Source organism: Mustela nigripes, chromosome 15 (genome assembly GCF_022355385.1).
Source record: "Mustela nigripes isolate SB6536 chromosome 15, MUSNIG.SB6536, whole genome shotgun sequence".
Lineage (NCBI taxonomy): Eukaryota > Metazoa > Chordata > Mammalia > Carnivora > Mustelidae > Mustela > Mustela nigripes.
The window spans coordinates 74,558,874-74,583,130 of NC_081571.1; the positions used below are offsets into that span (position 1 = coordinate 74,558,874).

General features: G+C 49.1%; 1 protein-coding gene across 7 annotated transcripts in view; it reads right to left on the minus strand.

Moving 5' to 3' along the window:
• The window catches only part of GGACT (gamma-glutamylamine cyclotransferase), a 53,185-nt gene that overhangs the window by 2,727 nt on the left and 26,201 nt on the right, over positions 1-24,257 (minus strand). For 3 of the 7 annotated variants that reach the window (XM_059378125.1, XM_059378128.1, XM_059378127.1), the window contains exon 3: positions 3,799-3,984. The exons of 2 other annotated variants lie outside the window; for them this stretch is intronic. The gene's annotated coding sequence lies outside the window, so the exon portion shown is untranslated. 2 more of the 7 variants (XM_059378126.1, XR_009400053.1) reach the window with 2 other exon arrangements.

Here is a 24,257-nt window from a genome sequence, read left to right on the forward strand (position 1 = left end):
CCCCCCCCGTCCGCCCCCCCCCCCCCCCCCCCCCCCCCCCCCCCCCCGCAGTGGGCCTGCTTCTCTGGTCCCTGCAGCCTCTCCCCAGGGCAGCGCCCAGAGGGCCCTCCGCTGAAACACCGCACAGCTCCCCCGTGGTCTCCTGTTGGGGGGCTGGCCCAGAGCGGCACCCACCCCGCCCTGCATCGCCCTGACAGGGCTCCGTGGTGCCTGCCGGCCCTGTCCCCTGCCAGAGCCTTAAGAGCCGGAAGGAGACTCGGAAGCATCTGGTCGGGCGATGCCGGCTCTCCGGTTTGGTGAGGCTCTGAGCGTGCACGGCCGGGCAAGGCCAGCAGACACCGGAGGCCCGCTCTGTCAGGCACTGGGGCCCTCGCCCGTCTCTTCTGGGATTAAATTTTTAAACCAAGTATGTGTCCATAATGTAAAAAGTCAGACAGCTTTACCAGAACAGTGAATTGCCTGCTCTTTCCCACCCCCTGGAGGCGACGCTTCACGCCTTCAAGCTGGGGCACTTGGTGTTGGTCTTCATACTGCGGGGACTCGGCTGCCGCCCCGGCCCGGAGCACAGCGGTTTGCAGCGCAGACCTTGGAACCCAGTTGCCTGGCTTGTGGCTTTAGGCAAACCACGTCACCTCTGTGCCCGGCTGTAACAGGAAGTCCTAGCAGCAGGCTGGGGCAGAGGGCGGGAAGCCCCCTCTCCCTGTGCGCGGGGCTCTGTCCTGCGGGAGCCGCTCTGCACCCCCAACCCACGCCCCCCCGCCCCCAAGCACGCACCCCTGCACCGCCCCGCGGCCCTCCGCTTGACTCCTGTCAGGATTCCGGTCAAATCCATATTCATGTCAGCACTAGAACTCTGTCAACACTGTTCTCAGATCAGGCACAGAGTGTACTATCATTAGTTTCCTTTCTTGGACAACTTTTCTGTTTTTCTTGGAATTAAAAAATCGCTTGCAGGTTCCCCCCTTGTCCCCCTACCCCCACTCAAGTTTCTCTGACGGTTAACTCGGCCTCGTTTTCAGAAAGTGGTGTACGCATCCTTTTGGCCCTGAGCACTGGTAAAGGACAGAAACCACCGGTAGATGCGAAGATCTAATGGCCGTTCGGACGCACTCGCGAGGCAGGCACATCCCATCTGGCGCAGAGGGGCTGCTCGGAGTAGCTGTGCAGACGGGCAGGTTTTACAGGAAGGCAGGCAGGGCAAGGAAGTCACTAGCGAAAGAAGAGGACTGGTTCAGGCAAGGTGACCTTCCCTCCGGTGGGAGCAGGACTGTCTTACTAGGCCGGTTACCTCCGGCTCCTCTGGGCGGTGGGGAAGAGCCCACGTGACAGATGACCTCATCGGTGCTGAGCAGAAAATTCCTGCCTGACAAGTGAAGACTAGTTTCTAAGGAAGTCTCAGAGTACAATGATGGGAGACAAAGTCCTGGTTTAGTGACTTGGCCTAAAATACAGCCATTTGGGGCCTCAGCTTTTAAAGTTTGTTCGTTTAAGTAACCTCTACACTCAACATGGGACTCAAACCCACGACCCCAAGATCGAGTCACAAGCTGTTCCGCCTGAGGCAGCCAGGTACCTGTGGGTTCCATGCATGAGGTGTCCCGCCATGCCACCCGGGGCTTCCCTGTGTCCCCTGTGTCTCCCCTGTGTCCCATGGCCCCTTCTTTATTGACTCCCTCATTTTGCTGAAGCTCATTCTTTCCCACTCTTAATTAACAGCATGACTTGGTAGAGAATTCTAGAAGCGAGTTTCCTGCAGAACTTTAAAGGCTTTCTTGTTTTCTGCGTTCCCACGCTCTTGTTGAGAAGGCCAGTGCCATCAGGCGCCACCATGCTCTGTTCAGGACTTGAGCTTTCCTCTCTGCAGACTTGTGAGGTCTTCCTTTTCCCCTCAGAGTCTGAGGTTATAGTGTATTTTCTTGTGGGTTTTTGTTGTTGTTGTTAAGATTTATTTGAGAGCGAGAGAGAGAACACGGGTGGGGCGTGGACAGAGGGAGAGAATCTCAAGCAGACTCCGTGCTGAGCGCAGAGCCCGATGTGGGGCTCAACCCCATGACCCTGAGATCATGACCTGAGCTGAAAGCAAGAAGTCAGATGCTTACCCAACAGAGCTGCCCGGGTGCCCCACTTCTTGTGGGCTGCTTTCATTTGCTATGCTGGGCATTTCTATCTGAAAACTCACCATCTTGGACCGTGGGGAGTTCCCTTCTCATTCCCACTTTCTTGTTCTCTCTCTGGCCTCCTGATACTCAGGTATCATGGATCCTGCATGAATTTTCCCGTTTTTTTCTCTCTCCTCCCCTTCCCCAGGTATTTCTAGTCTACTTGACTCCCAGTTCTTCTATGAACTTGCGGCTGTTTTTGCCATCATTGTTCTTTCCAGCTCGAAGTCCCCGCTCATCTTTGGGAAGGCATCAGTCATCACGTGTTCAGGGGGTTGGTTTACATTTTCATCTTTCCCCGCATGGCCTCTCTGTTTCGGTGTGTATTTCTTTAGAGGTTTTCTTCACACGCTGGTGATCCTTGGCTACTGGCCTTTGGTGTGGAGAATCCACACACCATGTGGGCAATGAAAGTCCTGTGTGCAAGGGAGAGGGCCTGATGGTTGGCAAGCCTCGTGTGGGGGATCTGTTTGTGGGGAGGGGAGCGCCAGATAACAGAATCTCTAGGCATGCAGATTCTCCCTCGATCTCCATTTTCAGCTGGGCCTCACCGCACCCTCAGCTGGGCCCCGTGTCCCCAGTACCAAGCCTCTCTGGACAGTATCCCACTGGCCGCCTGCCGGGAAGAGGCGGCTGGGCATCTCCGCTCCCTACACAGACGTCCGCTCCTTCCTGCTCGCTCTTCTCTGACCCTCGTGTGCACAGGCCTGTGGTCTGGAGTCTGCCGGGCAGTCTGGCTGCTTGCTGGCTTCGCACCGCGCGGGGACTTAACGTGTGGTTTCTCCGAGCTGCTGGGTCCTCTTCTGTCTTCAGAATTCCATTGCCTTCTCTCGTCTTCTGTCATTATGGGTCACTAAAGTGGCATTTAGGGAGAAGGCGGGACCAGAAGAGCCTGTTCCTCTGGCGTCTCCTCCTCGGGGAGCCCTCACCGCACCCCAGGCCCCCCCATTTCACAGGGTCCTCAGCCGCTTCAGCTTTCCAGACGCTCAGTGTGCAACGGGAAGGCAGCGGAGGTCTGGAAACCACTAGCTTAGAGGGGCGCTGAGGAGAGTCTACGGCACCAGCGGCGTGGGTGTGTTTTCGGTTGCGGAGAAAGCCAGTGGGTGGCAGTCGTGGGCCCAGAGCGGACTGGAGATGGCTGGGGGACAGCGAGAGTGCGCGTGCGGAGGGGCAGGGGCCCCTGAAGCGAGAGCGTGAGGGGAGAGAGCAGGAAGCAACCGAAGGAGAGGGACAGGCCAGGGAGCCGCAGGGGGCTGAGCTCGTCACCCCAGGACATGGCCTCTTTGGCTGGAGGATTACTTCAGGCTGATTATTTTTAAGAAACACAGGAGAGGGGCACCTGGGTGGCTCAGTGGGTTAAAGCCTCTGCCTTCGGCTCAGGTCATGATCCCAGGGTCCTGGGATCGAGTCCCACATCGGGCTCTCTGCTCAGCGGGGAGCCTGCTTCCCCCTCTCTCCCTGTCTTGCCTCTCTGCCTGCTTGTGATCTCTCTCTGTCAAAGAAGTAAATGGAATCTTAAAAAAAAAGAAAGAAAGAAACAGAGGAGAAGGTCAGTTAGAAGTGACCCATTTGAGAAGAGTCACTTGGGTATCTAAGGGGTGTCTACAGAGTGTCTCCACTTGGGAGGTTGTCCCCCTACCTGTGCCAGCAAGAGGGGGACGGCCTTCCGTCTCCAGAAGCTCCGGCGGTGCCCACGGCCTCAGTCTACCCTTGTCCGCGCGCTGCCTGCAGACTCCCCCGCCGGGCTCCCGGGCTGGTCTCTGCCCAGAGAGTATCTACGGGGAGGGCGCGGGCCTTTCAGGGAGTGACTCGGTGCCCGGGGTCTCTGCATGTTCACAGCAGATAACACACGTTAGAGAATTTTTGTGTTTCTCTCCTGTTAATCTTTTACTGCAGGAGTCCTAAGGGTAGAGGGAAGATTAGGTTCTCCCCCACACAAGGAATGAGGTACATACTCCCTTTCCCGTTCACTGTGGAGTCAAAGGAGACAGATGCGTAAACAGGCAGCATCAAAACCCAAACAGAACAGATCTGCGGAGCGGGGACATGAGAAGATGTGCTGACGGCGTGGTGAGGGGCCCTGCCTCAGAAGGGACAGATGCGTGGCCCCAGGGGCGTTCATGCTGAGCTGCCTGGCCCTTCCTTAAAATAGGCGAGGTCGTCTGTCCAGGCTGGGGCGGGCACCACCGGGGCCGAGGACCTACGGGACAGAAAGAGGTTCGGAGCGGTCCTCCTGGGAAGGCCTGGGCTCTGAGTAAGAGCAACAAGATGCCAGAGCAGGTGCTTAGCAAAGACCGTGCCAAGCTTCCCTAGCTCCGGGATTCATCTGCGAGGGAAGAGAAGAAATCCCTCAGCCAGGAGTGGGCAAGCCGGCCTAGAGAGGGGGCGGAGGGACAGCAGTCGTGGTCCGGCCGCTGCAGAGGGTGGCGCTCCTGCAGGGGCGGGTTCCTCCCAGCGATGATCAGGCCCCGTCTGCCGGCCTGGGGCCAAGCTCTGCTCACCGCACCTGCCCCACTGAGCCCACCTGCCCCACTGAGCCAATGGGGAAGCAACGCCGCGGAGACGGGGCTCCAGGCACAGAGCCCTTGGCGGGGCAGCACCCGGGGCTGGGCCTGGGTGTGCTGGGCTCACGGTGCCCCCAGCGCTCTGCCCTTCGGGCTGACCCCGAGGCCACGGGGAGGCGACCCTGTCAAGGACAGGCCCGGACTCAGGCTCTGCAGTGACAGTGACGGTTTACAACGGACATACCTCACTACACTCTGTCTCCCCAACTTGTTTTCACTGAAGTTTATTTGCTAAACCCAGTTCCTTCTCTGAATTTCTTATTTCCAAATATTTCAAGATTGTGATAAAATACACAAAATATAAAATTTGCCACCCGAACCATTTTGAACTGTACAGTTCAGTTGTGTTAAATACACTCACACTGCTGCACACCCATCACCCCCGTCCACTTCCCAGACCCTGTCCAGCTTACAAGACTGAAACTCTGCACCCATTAAATGGAACTCGCCACTCCCCGTCTCCCCACCCCTGGCAGTCCCACGCTACTTGCTCTTTCTAGGAGTCTGACTCCTCTAGGAACCTCATGTAAGTGAAATTATATAATGTCTGTCTTTTTGTGGCTAATTTCACAGAGCATAATGTCCTCAGGGTTCGTCTGTGCAGCAACACATGTCAGAATGTCCTTCCTGCGTAAGGCTGAGTGGCGTCTATCACGTGCGTTATGTATCCATCCACCAGTAGACGTCTGGGTTGCTTCCACTTCTCGGCTATGGTGAACAGTGTTGCCATGAACATGGGATTGCTAGATCATATGGTTATTCTATGTTTAATTTTCTGAAGAACCTCTGTCCTGTTTTCCGTTAGCAGCTGTATCATTTTTATGTTCCCACCAACGGTGCGCAAGGGTTCCAATTTCTCCACATCTTTGTCTGCACTTGTTTTCTGTTTTGCTTTGTTTTGCTAGTGGCCATCCCGACTGGTGTGCGGCTGTAGTTCACTGCGGTTTGGATGTGCATTTCCGGGACTGGAGATGCTCAGCGTCTTCGCATCTGCTTATTGGCCATTCGTATATCTTCTTGGAGGAATGTCGATTCAAGTTTTTCACTCTTGTGTTTTAGTTCTCTGTATCTTCTAGATATTAACCTCTTACCAGATGCATGATTTACAAATACGTTCTCTCACTCCACAGGTTAACTTTTCATTCTGTTGGTTGTCTCTTTCGATGCAGTTTTGAATTTTGGTGCTGTCGGGTGTATTTTTACTTCTGTTTCCTGTGTATTGAGTATCATATCCAAGAAATCACTGCCAAATCCAATGTCATGAAACTTACGCCCTATGTTTTCTCAAGTTTTTATAGTGTTAGCTCTTATGTTTAGGTCATTGGTCCATTTTGAGTTAATTTTGTATGTTAATTTTGTTTTGTTTCAAGTAAGGACGCAGGGGCGCCTGGGTGGCTCAGAGGGTTAAAGCCTCTGCCTTTGGCTCAGGTCATGATCTCAGGGTCCTGGGATCGAGCCCCACATCAGGTGCTCTGCTCAGCGGGGAGCCTGCTTACCGCCCTCTCTCTCTGCCTGCTGCCTCTCTGCTTACTGTGATCTCTCTCTCTGTGTCAAATAAAAAAAAAAAAAATTAAAGTCAGGGCCCAACTTCATTCTTTTGTATAGGGATAGCCAGTTTTCCAACTGTTGTAAAGACTGTCCTTTCCCCATTGGTCTTGGCACTCTTATCAAAAATCACTTAACTATATATGCAACGACTGATTTCTGGATCCCTATTGTCTTTCATTGGTCTATGTATATGTGTGTCTTTATGTCAGTACCACACTGGTTTTGGTTGCTGTTGCTGTACAGTAAGTTTTTTGAAATCAGGAAGGAGGAGACCTCCAACTTTGTTATGTTTCAAGATTACTTTGCTTAATTTGGGGTCCCTGGATATTCCTTATGAATTTTAGGATGGGATTTTTCTATTTCTGCAAAAATGCACCTTTGGGGATTTTCATAAGAGTTGCATTAAACCTGGAGTTCACTTTGGGCAGGATTAGTATCCTAACAATAGTCTTCTAATCCATTAACATGAGTTATCTTTCCATTTATTGTCTTTAATTTCTTTAAGCAATGTGTTGTAGTTTTCATTGTATAAGTCTCTCACCTCCTCGGTTAAGTTTATTTGTATTTTATTCTTTTTGATATTACTGTAAAAGGAATTAGTTTTTATATTTTCTTTTCAGATTTTCATTGTTTTATTTGTCTGAAAATATTTTATTTACTTATTTGACAGAAAGAGACACAGCGAGAGAGGGAACACAAGCAGGGGGAGTGGGAGAGGGAGAAGCAGGCTTCCCGCTGAGTGGGAGCCCAACGAAGGGCTCATTCCCAGGACTCTGGGATCGTGACCTGAGCCGAAGCCAGACGCTTAACGACTGAGCCACCCAGGTGCCCCAGATTTTTCTTTGTTAATATATAGAAATGCAACTAATTTTTGTGCACTGATTCTGTATCTTTCAACTTAGCTGAATTTGTTTATTCTGACAGTATTCTTGTGGAAATCTTGGGGCTTTCTACATATAAGATAGTGTGAATAGAGATAATTTTACTTCTTCCTTTCCAATTTGGATATCTCTTATACTTTTACTTGTCTGACTATTTTAGGCAGGACTTGTAATCTGTGTAGAATAGAAGTGGTAAGATTACAGGGCATCTGGGTGGCTCGGTGGGTTAAGCCTCTGCTTTTGGCTCAGGTCATGATCCCAGGGTCCTGGGACGGAGCCCCGCATCGAGCTCTCTGCTCTGCGGGGAGCCTGCTCTCTCTGTCTGCCTCTCTGCCTACTTGTGATCTCTATCAAATACATAAATAAAATCTTAAAAAAAAAAAGTGGTAAAATTACAAGCATCCTTGTCTTGTTTCTGGTCTTAAAGGGGGATACTCTGATTTTCATCTCTGAGTAGCGGCTTTTCATATATGACCTTTATTATATTGCAGTAGTTTCCTTCTAATCCTAGTTCAAGTGTTTTTACCACAAACCGGTGTTGAATTTTGTTAAACTTTTTTTCCTTCTGCTAATGTGTATTACATTGATTTTCCTAACGCCGAACCACCCTTGCATTCCTGGGTGAACTCCACTTGGTCGTGATACATTATCCTCTTCATCTGTTGCTGAATTTTGTTTGCTAATATGTTGTTTTGAATTTTAACATCAATTCACAGGGATATTAATCTGTGGTTTTGGTAACAGAGAATGCTGTCTCATTGAATGAGTTTGGAAGTATTCCCTCCTCTTCTAGTTTTGAGAAGATTTGGTGGAATTCACCAGTGAAGCCCTCTGGTTCTGGTCTTTGTTTTTAAAGTGTGCACGTGGTGGCAGAGGGAGCGAATCGCAGGCCTGACCCGTGAGATCACGACCTGTGCTGGAACCAGGAGTCAGACCCTTTAGCCCACTGAGCCACCCAGGTGCCCCATGTTAAGAGGTTTTGATTACTAATTCAATCTCTTTTCTGATCATGAGTTGCTTCGATTTTCTGTTTCATCACAGCTCATCTCGGTGGGGTGTGCTTCTAAGAATGATCCATTTCATCTGGATTTCCAGTTTCTTGGTGTACAACTATTTCTTGTAATTCTTTTTATTTCTCTTAAATGGGCTGTAATGTCCCCTCTTTCATTTCTGACTTATTTGTATCTTTGTTAATAAATTAAACGTTTGCCACTTTTGTTGATTTTTCTCTATTGTTCTTCTATATTTTATCTCTGCTCTAATCTCTATTTTGTTCCTTCCTTTTGCTGGCTTTCAGCGTCGTTTTTCTTCTGTTCTTTGTCTGACATGTTCACCCCACGTGAACAGGGGCTACTGTGAGGGTCACGGCCAACAGGACATGTATAAAAGTCTATTACCTGGGCCAGATCTTCTCAGAACCCCAGCCAGGGCTAACCAACAACATGCCTGTGGCTCACTCGGTTGGGAGGGGGTGGCACTGCCCTCCCCAAGCTCATACGTTACTGTGTCTCAGCCGTGTCAGAGTCTCAGATAAAATACTAAGGTGAGCCACTTGGGCTTTCCCAGAGGAAACCAAAGAGTAGCCTTTAGAAGTGGTTCTGTCTCTGCTTTAATGTACAGGACGTACCCGCAGGTCGGCCTCCTCTAGGACACTGATGGCCGACCAGGCCCGCCCTGTGGGCCCAGCCTTTGTGGGGAACAAGGTCAGGCAGGGCAGCCTGCGTGCTCATAGAGGGACACAGGAGATCGCAGTGCCCGGTACGAGAGAAGAAATGCACGGTGACAGGCCTGAATCGAATCCCTGTCTCTACTGATTGCCGATGTGCCCGTGGCCTCGGCACCCAGTGAATGTCCTTTCCTTGGTTCTCCCCCCGACCCCCTCCCTTTATCAAGCTCTTATAAAAATATCTACTAACTTATATGCCTCTCAGTGGAGCCTCTTAAAGAAATAAAACAATGAATATTCTGCATAATAAACGGAAGAGGGAACCAGGCCATCTCAGTTACTGGTTGGGCCTTGATGATTTTTCAGAGCCAAGAATGCCCAGGAAGGTGGTGCTACATTGAAATGAACCTGGTTAGACCGATGGCTGTGAACTTCAACTCGTGGAAAATCAGTCCAGTAGCTTTCTTCTGCAGAAGATAATTTCTTCTCCTGAAAGAAAACCTGACAATAAACTTTTCTAGGAACTAATGCAGCCTGCTAGAATGACCAAACCATAATAGTCTACATTTCGTCTATTGAATTGTATCCTTTACCACTTATGTAAGAAACGAAAAAAGAATGAACATTTTGCATTTCTGGCTCCTTTCACAAGAAAAACATCATTGCCTTTCTGATTGTGTTTTGAACAAATACAGATCCTTCAGGAAGAAACTCATCCCTGTGGGGATTGAGAAAGGATCAGAGTTAAGCACCGAAACAAGCAATTAATTCCCATTAGCGGATTAAGGCACTCATGTTCACTTTGAATCAGAAAAACAAATTGTGAATAAAATCGTGTACAACCAAGAGGTGACTTGTCAGAGTTAATAAATGAGAGAACTGGAGGGCAGCCTGGAAAGCCCAGGAGAAGCAGCACCACGAGACGCACCGGCGAGCGAACCGGTGGGGTTCTGTGCTCGCGGGATGAGATCTGCCATTCTCTTTAAATGCCACAGAATAGGTTCCTGTCCTCTGATGCTGTCTTCCCTCTAACGAACGCAGTCGAAGGAGAAATCTAAAGTGTTTCCTACCCTGTTAGGTCACCATCCCTACAACGCATGGATGTCCCTACAGAATTAATGACAGAGACACGTGGGATGCTAACATTCAGCGTGGCCTGTTTCACTCTGGGGTTGTCCAGCCGACTCCGAATGACCCTGAACACCGTCTCTGCCAGTGGCGTCGTCGGTGTGTCCAGGACTGAGCAGGAGGCCACTGCCGTGCGGGGCGGTCAGCTCCTTCCCTTTGGTACCGAAGAGCCCAAAAACTGAACCCCAGTCCAAACCCCAGTCCAAACTGGTCGGGAGGACTGTGGACAGCCGGGGGTCAGCAGCGAGTGGGACAGGCTCAGAGAATTTCACAAAGTTTGACTCCAGCAAAATGCGGCTCTTTCAGCGCGGTCAGTATTTAGGAAAACAGAACCGCGGCTGGAGTGTCCCTCCGGCCGCCGCAGGAGCTGCCTGTCCCGTGCTTGGCACTTGTCAGGCTTCAGACACAGCCGGCCTGTAGTTTCGTATTTCACTGCCGAAGCAGGAATTAGAAGTGATTACAACTCATTTCCTAATGGTTGAATTTTTCCTGCTTCATTTTTTTCTTAGCCACCTGGTGGCAAGAGTGTAAAAGGCAGGGCTCAGGCGAAGCTGTACCGTGCTGGTTCAGTCTGCAACCGACCCGCGCGCGCCGAGGGCGGTGCAGAAGCCCAGGCGACCCGGGAATCCGAGGAGAAACGAGAAACGGCTGGTGCTGACCCGGAGACGGATCTGCAGAGGCCCCCGAGCACACCCACTCGGACACGAGAACAGCCTCGCAGTAAAGGAGCCTCCGCAGACACCCTGTCCGGCGTGGATCAGAGTGACGGCCTGATGCGGGGCAGTGTCAGTGAAGCTGTCACCTCAGGCTGTCGTCGCTGCGGCCAACGTGATCTGCCACACTGTCACACTGAGGCTGGGAGGGGCTGGGCTTCGGGGGCACGAGGGACCCGCGTGACCCGCGCCGCCCGCCAGCCCTGGGGACCCGCGTGTGCCGCCGCCGCCAGCAGCCGGGTGACCTGGCGCGGCCGCGTGCAAGGGCCGCTCCAGCGGTCCTTGCTTACTGCATAGACCAGTCCCGTCGCTCCAGCGAGCGGCTCTTCTGCCCTCCCTGGCCCAGCGTTGTGTCCCTGCAGAAATCGGCCCGTGGCTGCTACAGTGACAAGTCAGCTCCTCAGAAGTGCTTCGGAACTGGAGGAAACAGGTGAACAAACAAAGGGCCTTGAACTCTGAGCGGAGCCGGCCCGGAGCTTCGCGTCCCGCCCGCCCGAGCGGCTGGCGGGCGGCCTGCCGGGGACAGCTCGGGCCGCATCCTGTGGCCGCTTTGATGCTGTCACTCTCCGGCTCGGGGGCCGCTTTACAGCCACGACGGGGACTTCCTGCCGGGCGACCCTCGCCGGCCCCACTGACTGCCCCGGAATCGGTTCCCCCGAGCACCTTCTTGATGAACGGGTGGCGGCGCCTTTGAAATCAAGAAGTGAGGGTCTCCGCTCCGCTGTCCCCTCCCTCTCTGCCCCTCAGGGGTCCCTGAGACAAACAGGCGCTTTATGGTCCCTGATGCCACACGGGGTCCTCCGAGCGCTGTCTGGGTAACCGGCCGTGCCAGGCAGCTTACAAAGAGATTTCTCAATGCCAGACCACTGTAAGGCAGGTATTTTGCTGCCTTTAAAACAGTGACCCACGAGGGTGACAGGACCGTCCCCCCCCACCCCCAGGCCCGCTCTGAAAGTCTGGAAAAAAACCGCTGTAAAATCCCTGAACCGGGTCAGGGCAGGGGCTCCGGCGCGGGGCTGGATGGGGCCGGGGAGGCCGGGCCCCACAGCCAGCGAGGGGCGCCTGTCGCTGCGGTGGGGAGCACGCGTGCCACCGGCAGGGCCGAGCCCGGCAAGAAGGTGCCGCGAGTCCTCACCGCAAAGGGGCCCCCGTGGCTCGGGGGTGGACCAGGACCAGCGACTGATGTCGCCTCGGGGAACTGAGCGCTCAGGCCCCACTCACATTCTCAAGTTAACACTCAGCGGGACACCCCTGCACTCTCAGCGGGACATCCCCGCACTCTCGAGGTTCTCCCCACTTCACAGATGGCGAAACCGAGACAGTGACCTAACGGGTGCCCGGTTACAGCCGACAGAGCAGGGACGTCTGCTTCACACCTTCCTGCCCTAGGAAGGCTCCCCCCAGCTCCGGGAGGAGGCGGCCCCTCTCTGCTGCTGCCCTCAGCTGCGGGCAGCACCTCCCTGTTCCAGAGGGCCCCGGCTCCACTCCGGGCTCCGCTTCTGTCCTCACCCAGAAGGCACCCCCAGGTGTCTACGCAGCAGGAGCACACATCCCGGCAACCTGCCAGCGTGCACCGTGGAACCAGTGCTCAGAAGCTGACGGTTCTAACAGTTTTATCTTTGACCTTGTGTGTCAAGTGAAATGTGATGGGACGCTAGTGAACAGAGTGGCTCCGTGCAGCCCCGCCGGCACACAGCCTTCTCCGTGTCCCAGGAGCATGCACCCCCCCGGGCCCACCATGTGTGATTCGGCGAGACGGAGCGAGGACTAGTTAATATGTGACGTCGATGACCGGCTCGGCGGGGAGAAGCCCAACGCCACCGCCCGCAGACCCAGCTTGGAATGCAGGAGGGCGGCACACACATTTTCTGGAATGATCCACCTACATACTTAATGTGTGATTTTTCTTGTGTGTAAAATTGTTTCTCAAGGAAAACAGTAGAGATCATAGAAGGAACACAGTTTGCCGGCCTCTCGGTCTGTAATGACTATTCCCAGTTAATATTCTTACCTGAGTTCAATGTTCTTCATGATCCCCAGTCAACAGCACCACCTTCCCATCTTTTATTTAGGATTTGTGGTGGCCTCCCTTAAACTTAGACACTTTCTGGAACCCAACATGCAGTAAAAGGAGGCCAATAGACTTCTTGAATGTTCTCTGAAGCAGCCCGAGGCGTGCGGCCCAGGGTGTGGTGAGCTCTGAGGCACGGCTCCTAGGATTCAGACTTGGGCCTCTCCAGCTATCATGACCCACCAGGGCCCGTCTCCACGGCCGTGGGCCAGGCAGAGGTTTCCCACACTTGGCTTCTAAGAAATAGAGCAACTGATTTGCAGTGGCTCGTAGGATACACTTGCAAGCCGGCTAGGGAAGAGTGCAGCCTTACTGACGGCCGGCAGTGGCTCAAAATATGTTCATTCTTCCCGACACAAGGTCAAGGAGAAAGAGCCAAGAATCTGTGCCGTGTCCCAACCTGACGTCCATCCGCAGGGCATGGGGAAAGGGCTAAGAGGTCTGGTTAAGGGCACGTAACTGCCACCTACCTTGTTTGCCTCAAAAGGCCATTGTTTTTCTCAAGTGACAACTCAGGCCAAAAGCAATGGAGGGAAGGGGAATGACTCTCCTCCAGTGCTCCAGCTAAAGGGTTTTGTTTTTCAGAAACATTTTCAGGCTGTATTAACAAGGTGGTGGGGCGCCTGGTGGCTCAGTGGGTTAAGTCTCTGCCTTCGGCTCAGGACATGGTCTCGGTTCTGGGATCGAGCCCCGCATTGGGTCTCTGCTCAGCAGGGAGCCTGCTTCCTCCTCTCTCTCTGCCTGCCTCTCTGCCTACTTGTGATCTCTGTCAAATAAATAAAAATAAAATCTTAAAAAAAAAAAAACACAAAGTGGTTTTTATTTAACTGTTTTGCTTTCTTGGGTGAGAAATGGGGAGCTTGGAAATACCACTTAACTTTAAGTCTGAAGCAACATAAAAGCACTATTACAAAATGTCATAGGAAGTTATTCCTCTTCAGGTGGTTTGCTAACTATTCTAGGAAGAAGAGAACACACACCTATTTAAACAACTCTTAGATAACCACCTTAGAAGTCAGGCCTACCCAAAAGTGAATAAAATTTTTCGGATGCAGGTGAGGGGTCCTGGCTAGGCCTGAGCACACACTCCCTGTATTTAAGGCAGCATTTCACAGCTCTGGACGAGCAAGCCTCCCAGAGGAGCACTGGACAGGGAGCTGCGGTCAAAGCCAAGCCCTGCCGGCTGTCAGAGCCAGACAGTCCAGCCAGATGGGGCAAGGCCGCAGGGTTGGTAGTGGGGGACGTGGGCAGCCTGCACCTACAGCCCTGGGACCCAAGACCCACGGGACAGCCAGTCACAGGCCTCTTCAGTGATGCGGGACAGAATGAGCCGAAAGCCTCTTAGATGACTGCCAGACACAGCTACGAAGCTCCAGGACACCACCTACGCTACCAAAGGAACCCTGAGTGTTCCTCAGGAATCACCAGCACACGTGCCCCCCAACCCCTGACCCCTGACCCCCACCTCACTGCTGTGTCTACTTTGAGCCAGGACTGTGCAACCACCCTAGGGCGCCCCCTGCTGGTGGGCACTGCCAGCCCGCGGGAGTCTGCAATGATCCAAGCTCTGTTTCCAGTGCCCTCCGGAATTCAGGCCTCAAATCTTTGGGTAACAGATTCACCTTCCCAAGTAACCTTTTGTAAAGAATATTGTTAAAACCCGTTTAAATTCTCTCCAAAGCTGTTGGTTACCTGGAGGCGGTCCGATAGGCAAGGGGAAGGAAGGCAAACCAGAGGGGAGCGACCTGCCTGTTAGTGAGCGGAACGACCCCATGTCCGCACGGGACGCGTGGATCTCCCATTTTTAAAGTTTTAAAGAAGTAATAAGCTTTTAAAAAAAAGCAATGAAAATGAAGCCTAATGGGGTTTTTGATTAATTAATTACCTGTCCCCCAAGCCTTTAAATCCTTCCAGTGCCCTTATTACCCTCGGGTCAACTCAAAACCATGGAGGGCGCAGCTAAAACTCTGAACTCCAGGAAGGAAGTGGGAAGGAATGGAGGCTGTGTTACTGATCGTGCTGCCAAATACTTGACGTGAAGTGGGTCCATTTCCTCACGTTCCTGTGAGTCCTAAACATGCAGCTGCTCGCTGTTCGCTGACGGCAGCCAGCATTCTTTGGGTCCAAAACTACTAGAAAAACATGTTGTGTTGGGACGACTGGGGCTTCAAGGGAACTGAATGCCCTGAACTAAATGAATCCAACCCTTTCATATACAAAACCTCCACCAGAAATGGTTGTGGTTATTCATATATACATGTTTCTTTAAAAAAAAAAAAAAGTTTTTTTTTTTTTTTTTTTTTTTTTTTAAATCCTCCTTTAAAAGCCACATTCCCGCTAGGCTCAGCGGACAGAAGCCAGCAGCTTTGAGGCCAAACACACGGCTCTTCCTCTGGATTCGTGACACCTTGGCCTCTCCGGTGCTCAGGGGTGGATCCCGGGACCCCAAATATTACTAAAAAGCACAATTTGGTCTATACTTGGCTTTTCAAAAGCACTTAAAAGCTAACACAGAGTCTATTGAGGGAAGAGCAAAATCCAGTGAGAATCTAAAATCTCCCTCGTCGCTGCTTCGTGGTTATCAGAGAACAGAAAACTGCTCTGTTCCATTTAAATGGTTCTTCAGACATTTCAGAAACAACAGAACAATGGCTTTGTTTTTCCATTACTGGACTTTTTTTTAGGTTTATAAATGTTCCTTCGATTGTGAGAGGCAGAAGGACTCAGGGAAGCTACCACCGCGCTTACGCAGACATTTTCCCAAACAGCCCAAGAATTTTAGTTTTCTGTCTGTAGGAACTTGGGCATTTTCCTTGCCCAAAATGACTTCGTATCTTTCATATATATAGAAACACCCAAGAAACATGTATATATGAATAACCGAGACAAGAAAATGAGGTCCGCCTCCTCTCCGCCCTCCCCTATCCCGGGACCGCCTGTGGTCGGCAGCAGCAGAACTATCTCCCCCCGGGGCTGAAGTAGCAGATGTCCTCTGGTCTCTCAGGAGTCTCCCCAAAAAGGAAACAAGCAATCCCCCCACTTGCGAAGGCCAGGCGTCACAAGTCACAAACAAAGGGTTAATGGGAGGCCTCGCTGCGGCGGCTGTGCAGCTCTCCTGTGTCTTGATCGCACCCCCACAGCCAGGACCCCTGGGCCCTGCTGTCCAGCGTGACCATGGCACGGAGGCCGCGGGGGCGGGCGGGCCCCACTGGGCCACAGTGGCCCGAAGGAGCTGATCCTTCAGAATTCAGGCCCGCGGGACGCCTGGGTGGCTCAGTTGGTTAGGCAGCTGCCTTCGGCTCGGGTCATGATCCCAGCGTCCTGGGATCGAGTCCCACATCGGGCTCCTTGCTTGGCAGGGAGCCTGCTTCTCCCTCTGCCTCTGCCTGCCATGTGCTCGCTCTCTCTCCCTCTCTCTCTGACAAATAAATAAATTAAAAAAAAAAAAAAAAAAAAAGAATTCAGGCCCGCTTGGCACTGTGCTGCGAGAACGGTGCCTTCAGCTATTTTTGAGTTCAGGAATTTCTCTCTCCCGCTGTTCCCATCTTGGGATAAAGACCGTTCTTGGGAGCGCTGGTCCTTCTCTGCCAGAGGGAGCAAGACTGACGCAGCCCGGGCGGGCCGCACCTTCCCCCGCAGAAAAAGACCGTGATGAGGCGCACTGGGGAGGCCAGTGAGACAGGCCTGGGGCAGCGGGGCGCCACGTGGCTCTCTGAACAGCCGAGTCTCGGGGGAGAAACAGGCAAGAGGTGGGCACAAGTCAGGGGACGGCTGCGCGACGAACAGGCGGTCTGAACGGGGCGGGGGGTGGCCTGGGCAGGCCGGGGGCCAGAGCACGAGTGTGAGGCCGGGACCACGGGGCAGAGGCCAAGGAGGGAGCCTGGGCGCAGGTTACACGAGCCCCAGCTCCCAGCCGTGCTGGGGGGACTACAGGCCTGAAGCCTGGGGGAGACACGGTAAGATTTCGGTCTTAAAACATGATCCCCCGCAGCCTTCCGGGACCGTATGTGTGGAAGCTGGGCCTGGGCCTCCCCCGCGACCCGCCCACTCCGCTCCAGGCAGATGCGCCACAGAAACGTCAACACAAGTGCACCGAAAAGCGACAGGCACATTCTGATCAGCACCGTCTGCGACAGCCCAGAGGTCGATAGTATCCAGACGTCCATCACCAGGAGAACGGGCTGATAAAGGGAGCTACACTGCGCAGAACTCCAGCAGCCGGAACGAAGGGACGGTGACATCACGAGCGGCGCTGAGCGACAGCCCTCAGGGAGCGGCGCGTGTCCTGTACAACGGCGCTCATGCGGGCGGGAATGACAGCCTGACTCCTCTGCTGCCGGATGTCAGCACAGCGGCCGCCACTGAGGACAGACACGAGGACACCTGCTCTAGATGCTGCTGACACGGGGTGTTCCTACCAGGAAACCCACCACACGACGTGATCATCGCGCTTTCCTGGTGCGTTGCACTTTCACAAAATGTGCATGACAGAGGTGCCTGGGGGGCTCAGTTAAGCCTTTTTTTTTTTTTTTTTTTTTTTTTTTGAGAGAGAGAGAGATCACAAGTAGGCAGAGAGGCAGGCAGAGAGCGAGGGAAGCAGGCTCCCCACTGAGCAGAGAGCCTGACGTGGGACTCAATCCCAGAACCCTGAGATCATGACCTGAGCCGAAAGCAGAGGCTTAACCCACTGAGCCACCCAGGCGCCCCTCAGTTAAGTCTCTTGATTTCAGCTCAGGTCATGACCTCAGGGTCATAAGATCGAGCCCTGTGTCAGGCTCCGTAGTCAGCAGGGAGTCTCCTGGAGATTCTCTTTCTCCCTCTGCTGCCCCCGCAAGCCCACACTTGCCCTCTCTCTATAAAAGTAAATCTTTTTAAGAAAATGTACATCACATTTTTTAAAAAGCTTTTATTAATTTGAGAGCATGAGTTGGGGAAGGGGCAGAGGGAGAGGAACAGTCTGAGGCTTCTCTCTGAGGTGGAGGCAGACTGTTTGCTTTCCACTAAAACTCCAAAAAGCTGCAAAAAGCCACCAAAGAACAAAAACCTCCAGAGGACAAAAGGCTGAAAAACCTGCTTCCACAGAGCCCAGCCCCTTCTTAGGGGCCAGGATGACTCAGCCCAAGCAGGACTGACTGAAAAACAATGTGGCAGGCCCCTCCCCCTGAAGACAAGCCAAAAGAACAAGAGGACAACCACCACAGGGGCCCCATAAAACTGTAAAACCCCAACATCAGGGGGAAAACAATATATTAAGCTCCTGGAATTGCCCCAAGCCTGTATACTTCATAGATACAATTTTTTTTTTTTTAATCCCTTCTCACCGTTCTTGTTCTTTTAATTTTTTTTTAACCTACTTACCATTACAACTAGAGGTTTAATATAACATATTCCACAATAACTCTTAAACTTGAACTTTTTTCATATGTATACATGTGTTTTTCTTTTCTTTTATATATATATATAAATATAAGCTTCAAGGTAACCCTTTTTCCCTATTCAATACTACCCCTATATATAAACCAGGTTTAATTTCCCTGTATCTCTGGAAAGTTGAGTTCTTTAACAAAGACAACAAGATTCACCCAGGAAGAAATGAAATAGCCTTCCTCACTTACATCAAGGGTTTATAACCAGCTTCCCATCTCATTTTCCCGTTGGTGTTTCTGTGTATTTGTTTTTGTTTTTGTACTATGGAAATCTTATTCTTGGGGTTCATTTTGGCTGGGTATTTTTTTCTTTTTTTTCTTGTCTTTTACTTTTGTCGGTCTTTTTGATTGTTCATTTTTGTTTATGTATCTTATAAATCTTACTTTTGGGCTCATTTTGGCTGGGTTTTCTTTTTTTCTCTTTTTTCTTTCTTCTTGGTGGTGACTTCTGATTGCTCTGAAACTTTCCAGGGTACACCTTGCCTAGATCATGGTTGATATAGCCAGCTATATATCCCCTCAACCACCTCTCACCAAAATGATTAGGAGGAGGAACATCCAACAGAGGAAAAATTTGGAGACTGTGTCCTTTGCCACAGAACTATTGGATATGGACATAAACAGTATATCGGAAAGGTAATTCAGGGTAACAATTATCCAGGCAATGGCTAGGCTGGAGAAGACCATTAGTGGCAACATAGAAACTCTAAGGGTAGAAGTGAGGACTGATCTGGCAGTACTAAAAAATGCCATCAATGAGATCCAATCTAATCTAAATATTCTGAACAGCTAGGGTAACCAAGGCAGAAGGTCGAATGAGTGATCTAGAAGACAAACTGATAGAGAAGAAGGATCAGGAGGAGGCCTGGAACAAACAGCTTAGAAGCCATGAAAACAGAATTAGGGAAATAAATGATGCCATGAAATGTTCCAATGTCAGAATTATTGGGATCCCTGAGGGGATGGAGAAAGAGAGAAGACTAGAAAATATAGTTGAGCAAATTCTGGGTAAAAATTTCCCTAATCTGGACCCTGCAATTGCACTACTGGGTATTTACCCCAAAGATACAGATGTAGTGAAAAGAAGGGCCATATGTACCCCAATGTTCATAGCAGCAATGGCCACAGTTGCCAAACTGGAGAGAACCAAGATGCCCTTCAACAGACAAATGGATAAAGAAGATGTGGTCCATATATACAATGAAGTATCATGCCTCCATCAGTAAGGATGAATATCCAACTTCTGTATCAACATGGACGGAACTGGGGGAGATTATGCCGAATGAAATAAGTCAAGCAGAGAGAGTCAAGTACCATATGGTTTCACTTACTTGTGGAGTGTAAGGAATAATATAGAGGACATTGGGAGATGGAGAGGAGAAGTGAGTTGGAGGAAATCGGAGGGTGAGACAAACCATTAGAGACTGTGGACTCTGAGAAACAAACTGAGGGTTTTGGAGGGGAGGGAAGTGGGGGTTGGGTGAGTCTGGTGGTCGGTATTAAGGAGGGCACGTATTGCATGGAGCATTGGGTGTGGTGCATAGGCAATGAATTTTGGATCACTGAAAAAAAACTAAATAAAAAAAAAATTTCCCTCATCTGGGAAACAGAACAAGTATTCATGTCCTAGAGGCAGAAAGGACAACCCTCAAGATCAATGAGTCTAGAAAGACATCTAGACATTTATTTTTTTAAAATTATTTTTATTAACATATAATGTATTATTTGCCCCAGGGGTACAGGTTTGTGAATCATCAGGCTTACACACTGCACAGCACTCACTATATCACATACCCTCCCCAATGTCCATAACCAACCACCCTTTCCACAGGACATCCAGGCACTTAATTGTGAAATTCTCGAATCATAATTTTAGACAAGAGGTCTTAAGGGCAGCTAGGGGGAAGAGATTCCTTACGTACAGAGGAAGGACCATCAGAATAACATCAGATCTGTCCACAGAAACCTGGCAAGCCAGAAAGAGCTGGTAAGACATATTCAAGGCACTAAATGAGAAGAACATGTAGCCAAAAATACTTTATCCAGCAAGGCTGACATTCAAAATGGATGAAAAGATAAAAAGCTTCCAAGACTGGCAAGGTTTAAAAGAGTAATGTGACCACCAAGCTGCACTACAAGAAATATTAAGGGGGGAGGGTGTTCTGGAAAAGAAGAAAGAAGCCAAGAGTGACAAGAGCAAAGGACCTGATGGATTCTCTGGGGAATTCTACCAAACATTCAAAGAAGAAATAATACCTATTCTCCTGAAGCTGTTTCAAGAAACAGAAGGTAAACTTCCAGACTCTTTCTATCAACCTTCCATTACCCTGACCCCCAAACCAGGCAAAAACCCCATCAAAAAGAATTTCAGACCAATATCCCTGATGAATATGAATGCCAAGATTCTCAACAAGATCTTAGCTAATAAGATCCAACAGTACATTAAAAAGATTATCCATCATGACCAGGTGGGAATTATCCCTGGGATGCAAGGGTGACTCAACAATCACAAATCAATATCATAGAACAAATCAATTAGAGAAGAGAGAAGAACCACGTGGTCCTCTCAATTGATGCAGAAAAAGCATTTGACAAGATACAGCATCCATTCCTGATTAAAACTCTTCAAAGTACAGGGATAGAGGGAACATAAAAATCTATCTATGAAAAACTCACAGCAAACACCTCCCCAATGGGGAAAAGCTAAAAGCCTTCCTTTCGAGATCAAGAACGTGACAAGGATGTCCACTCTCGCCACTGTTGTTCAACATAGTACTAGAAGTCCTAGCAACAGAAATGAGACAACAAAAAGAAATAAAATGTATTCGAATTAGCAAAGAAGAAGTCAAACTCTCTCTCTCCGCAGACGGCATGATACTTTATATGGAAAACCCAAAATACTCCACCCCCCAAACTACTAGAACTCATATAGGAACTCAGTAATGTGGCAGGATACAAAATCAGTGTACAGAAACCAGTTGCTTTCTTATACAGTAACAATGAAAATAGAGAAAGGGAAATTAGAGAATTGATTCCATTTACTATAGCACCAAGAACCATAAGATACCTTGGAATAAACCTAACTAAAGAGGTAAAGGATTGGTACTAGAAGAACTACAGAATACTCATGGAAGAAATTGAAGAAGACACAGAAAAAGATGGAAAAGCATTCCATGCTCATGGATTTAAAGAACAAACATTGTTAAAATGTCTGTACTGCCCAGAGCAATCTATACTTTCAATGCCAACCTGATCAAAAATCCACCGGCATTTTTCAAAGTGCTGGAACAAACAATCTTAAAATTTGTATGGAACCAGAAAAGACCCTGATTGCTATGGAAATGTTGAAAAAGAAAAAGCTGGGGGCATCATGATGCCTGATTTCAAGCTTCGCTACAAAGCTGTGATCACCAAGACAGCATGGTACTGGCACAGAAGCAAACACATAGACCAGTGGAACAGAGTAGAGAGTCCAGATATGGATCCGCAACTCTATGGTCAAATAATCTTTTTTTTTTTTTTAAATTTTATTATTTGAGACAGAAAGAGTGTGAGAGTGGAGAGGTCAGAGGGAGAGCAGACTCCCTGCCAAGCAGGGAGCCCGATGTAGGACTCAATCCCGGGACTCCAGGATCATGACCTGAGGTGAAGGCAGTCACTTAACCAACTGAGCCACCCAGGCACCCCTATGGTCAAATAATCTTTGACAAAAGAGGAAAAAAAAAGACCTGTTTTGTGAAAAAAGGACAATCTCTTCAATAAATGGTGCTGGGAAAATTGGACAGCTACATATAGAAGAATGAAACTTGACCATTCTCTTACACTATACACAAAGATAAACTCAAAATGGATAAAAGACCTCAACGTGAGGCAAGAATCTATCAAAATCATAGAGGAGAACATAAGCAGTAACCTCTTCGACATCAGCCATAGCAATCTCTTTCAAGACATGTCTCCAAAGGCAAAGGAAACAAGAGTGAAAATGAACTTTTGGGACTTCATCAAAATCAAAATTTTCTGCACAGCAAAGGAAACAGTCAACAAAACAAAGAGGCAACCCACAGAATGGGAGAAAATATTTGCAAATGACACTATAGACAAGGGGCTGATATCCAAGATCTATAAAGAACTCAAATTTAATGTTATTTTTAAACTCAACACCCAAAAAACAGATAATCACGTCAAAAAATGGGCAGAAGACATGAACAGACATTTCTCCAAAGAAGACATACAAATGGCTAACAGACATATGAGAAAATGTTCACCATCATTAGCCATCAGGGAAATTCAAATCAAAATCACATTGAGATACCATCTTACATCAGTTAGAATGGCCAAAATTAATAAGACAAGAAACAAGTGTTGGAGAGGATGTGGAGAAAGGGGAACCCTCTTACACTGCTGGTGGGAATGTAAGTCGGTGCAGCCACTTTGGAAAACAGTGTGGAGATTCCTTAAATTAAAAAACAGAGCTGGGGCGCCTGGGTGGCTCAGTGGGTTAGGCCTCTGCCTTTGGCTCGGGTCATGATTGCAGGGTGCTGGGATGGAGCCCTGCATCAGGCTCTCTGCTCAGCAGGGGGCCTGCTTCCCCCTTTCTCTGCCTCCCTTTCTGCCTACTTGTGATTTCTCTCTCTGTGTCAAATAGATAGGTAGAATCTTTGGGGGGGGAAAAAAACTTTCATTATTAAAAAAAAAAAAAAATTGAGCAATTGCACTACTGGGTATTTACCCCAAAGATACAGGTGCAGTGAAAAGAAGGGCCATCTGTACCCCAATGTTCATAGCAGCAATGGCCACAAACAGCAAACTGTGGAAAGAGCCAAGATGCCCTTCAACAGAAGAATGGATAAAGAGGATATGGTTCATATATACAATGGGATATTGTGCCTCTATCAGAAAGGACGAATACCCAACTTTTATATCAACATGGACAGGACTAGAGGAGACTATGCTGAGTTAAAAGAAAGTCAATTATCATATGGTTTCACCTACTTGTGGAGCATAAGGAATAACATGGAGGACATTAGGAGAAGGAGAGGAAAAGTGAATCGGGGGAAATCAGAGAGGGAGATGAACCATGAGAGACTGTGGACTCTAAGAAACAAATTGAGGGTTTTGGAGGGGAGGAGGTTGGGGGGGATTGCGTAAGCCTGGTGGTGGGTATTAAGGAGGGCATGTATTGCATGGAGCACTAGGTATGGTGCATAATCAATGAATGAACAATAAAAATAACATTAAATTTTTAAAAAGATAAGGAAATAAAAAACATTATTAATACAAATAATAAGAATGTTCAGGATTTATGAGAGAAAAATGAAAACAGTGCTTCAAATAAAAAAAATCATTAAATGATATACTACATTAATAAAATGAAAGATAAAACCATAAGATCATCTCAGTAGAGGCATAAAAAGCATTTGACAAAGTATCCTTACATGATAAAAACGCTCCAAAAACTGGGTACAGAGGAACATACCTCAACATAATAAAGGTCATATATGACAAACCCACAGCTAACATCATACTCAACAGTAAAAAACCAAAAGCTTTTCCTCTAAGATCAGGAACAAAACAAGGATGTCCGCTCTCATTAGTCTTATTCAAAATACTACTAGAAGTCCTGAACAGAGCTATGAGGAAAATGAAGAAATAAAAGGCAGGCAACCATATTGAAGAGGAAGAAGTAAAACTGTCTTTGTTTGCAGATTATATTATCTGATAATCTTTGTTTGCAAATTATGTAGACTCCTACAGAATCTTCTAAAACTGTTAACACTAATCAAGAAGTTTAGCTAAGCTGTAGGCTACAAAATCAACAAACAGAAATTGATTGTATTCTATACAATAATGACAAAATACCTGAACAAGAAATTAAGAAAACAATCCCAGTCACAAAAGCACCAAAAATAATAAAATACCTAGGAATAAATTTAATCAAGTAGGTAAAAGATCAGTACACTGAAAACCATAATACCTTGATGACAAAAATGGAAGACATGAATAAATGGGAAGATATCCCATGTTCATGGATCAGAAGCATTAATATTGTTGAAATGTCCATACTACCCAAAGCTCTGTATAGATTCATTGCAACCCTTATC